The 2,818-nt window shown below is 34.0% G+C and overlaps 1 non-coding gene across 1 annotated transcript; it reads right to left on the reverse strand.

Annotated features, from left to right (window-relative positions):
• Window positions 1-1,871: 1,871 nt before the first annotated feature.
• TRNAI-AAU lies at window positions 1,872-1,945 on the reverse strand. Its single transcript has one exon. It is a non-coding gene; the product is annotated as a tRNA-Ile (tRNA).
• Window positions 1,946-2,818: the final 873 nt, after the last annotated feature.

Genomic DNA, 2,818 nt, shown 5'->3' on the forward strand with positions numbered 1-2,818 from the left:
GCAGGTGGACAAAGCGGTGACGCGGGTCTGTTGACAATAGAGTCAACCAGATTTTGCAGTCAACAGCTCCAAAAAATTCTCCGAGCATGTTGGACACTCTCAACCGTGGACCACTAGCTCACAGGTTTTATTCCTCTAATAACTAGTCATCCTATTTAGTCAGATGGATCAACAGTACCCAACAAGTACAGACCGTTAAAAATATACTATCTCGAAATTAACAACAGCCATGGAAGTTAGGAACATAACTTTTCATTTGATAGTTCAAAGATGGCTCAATTGAGTCACAATGCACAGCCAAAGAGGATGCTAGAGGCAATTTTACCTGAGAGTACAAGTGATTTTACATATCACTACTTTGGTCCAATGCATGCCAGTGCTGCATCTAATGAAAAGGGAACAGGTTCAGGAAAAAAACCTTAAAGAGTCCAATGGCCCCTTGATTCACCAGTAGGGATCTAACACTAGCACATATTGAGTTATTAGAGCTGATAGATCGAAATTCCATGACCAATTCAGTTACTGAAATCTCAAAAATAATTTAACATAACTTCGAGGAAAAAGCACAACGAACTGTCTTCTAAAACATCTTAATCCATATAAATCACATTTTATATGTAACAGGATATTCGATTTTAATCAAAATTCGGAGGTTTTCAACTTTGCACCTAAAAGTATACAGATTCCTTTCATATTTCGAACTGTTTAAACCTTCAGAAGATAAGAGAATAATCACCTAATTTTGATGCTCCAGCCCGAGGATGGACCACGTTCAGCACAAAGATAAGAGATATGGGACACAAAAAATGCAGACAACATCAGTGATTAACGACCCCGGTTCCGAATTCTTGACAGCAACTTACGTTTGATTGTGCTGTCAAAAAATGCACAACCCAAAATGCTTAGAACGAAAATGTAAGTATGCAGCAAGCCAGCAACACTAATGAGAATAAATAATATGCATTTCTTAAGGGAAGATTATAAGAAACACAAGGACAGCAAATCTTTTCAATTTAAACCAACGAGTTCCTTGATTCATCTGTAAGGAACTTAACACTAGCATATAGAATATGTATAATTTTATGTCGATCTTCTGAATTGCAAAGGGAATAAAGCATTCTACACTGACTACACAACCAAATTATTGAGAAAATTATATGAAAATCAAGCATTTATTCAGTTAAAAACTCTGCTACATCTTCACAGTATAGCAAATTTTTTTTCTCTTGTTTATAAATATATTAAAAACCATTCCGGAGATGACCCATCATAAATTTATTGTCAACCTGTACATTACAGCAATTCATATTTCAAATTCACGTGGTTGTGTTAAATGTACTTAATGGTTTATATACACAGTGGAGAAATATGACTGAATCAAAATGTCTTAAAAATAAAATAAAATAAAATGATAGAGGCTTCCTCACTCTTGACATTGTATGAAAACGGTTACGTAACTCCTTACGTGCAAATGACATTAATCTAACAAAAGAAAGCCTCAACCGAAATTCCGGTAAGAAAATTCTAAAAATTAAGTATCGAGATTAGATGCCAATACAGATTTCCGAATTGGGATGCATTTGAAGTTCCGTCACTGTAAAATCTCACTCTTGACATTGTATGGAAACGGTTACGTAACTCCTTATGTGCAAATAACATTAATCTAACAAAAGAAAGCCTCAACCGAAATTCCGGTAAGAAAATTCTAAAAATTAAGTATCGAGATTAGATGCAAATACAGATTTCCGAATTGGGATGCATTTGAAGCTCCGTCACTGTAAAATTTTGTATGCGACAGGGGATAAAGCGTAAAAGAGACAAGACGTTGTCGTTCTAAGTGGCACAATGCAGGCAGAAAAAAAAAATTACATTGGCCCATGCAGGTCTCGAACCTGCGACCTTCGCGTTATTAGCACGACGCTCTAACCAGCTGAGCTAATAGGCCAGTTGTCTTCTGATGAAATAATATTCTATTCGTATGATGGAAAGTTCTTATGATTGGAATAAGGGAAAATATTTCTTGTAGAAAACTGAACAGAAGATCCATGGTTCATTCATCTTGCACTGGCTTCTAGCATATTGTTAAGTTACATTGAAGACACAATTGTATTAAAAAAGAAATGTCCTTATTCATTATCTTTATCAATGTACAGCTTCAGTATGGAAGACTGTGTACTTTTTGTAAGGATTTCAAAATATAAAAATAAAAAATCTCTGAATCTTAAGTTATTGTTCACTTCCCTTTTATCTGCTGCCAATCGGTGGGATAATTTGTTTATTGATACACATAGAAATCTGAATAACAATTTAGATATGTCCGTTTAATAACAAAGTCTACAATATATCCAAATTACATTCCACTTGTAGATTTCGTAACCCTCCATTGTGTTGGAATTTACTAGTAAATTGAAATAAGTCTCTCATGAGTGCGACTCTTTCAATGCATAATGAAGAGTTATTGACCTTTTGAAAGATCGCTCTAGACATCGAGATCATGTCCCAGTTTGAAAAGATGCAATCTAATGATTAAAATCAATTTGTGGTAAAAGATGCCATAATTGAGAAAACCTTCATCGAAATATAAATTAAACCCTCTCAATTCATTTTATTCTTTCCAAATAATTGATTTCTAACTTATTCCCTCTCCAAATTCTCTCAAATAAATTATTTTGAAGTTTCGTGTTCGGTATATTCATATTCGATATCATTCGATCAAGAAGAATATAGTCAAACTTTGTTTCGTTCGACAAAATAAATATTATGTTATATAATTTTAGAAGAAACTTTATATTTTGGGAGACAAACGTCCATTTGATCA

The sequence above is a fragment of the Olea europaea genome, chromosome 16, assembly GCF_002742605.1.
Source record: "Olea europaea var. sylvestris chromosome 16, O_europaea_v1, whole genome shotgun sequence".
Taxonomy (NCBI): Eukaryota; Viridiplantae; Streptophyta; class Magnoliopsida; order Lamiales; family Oleaceae; genus Olea; species Olea europaea.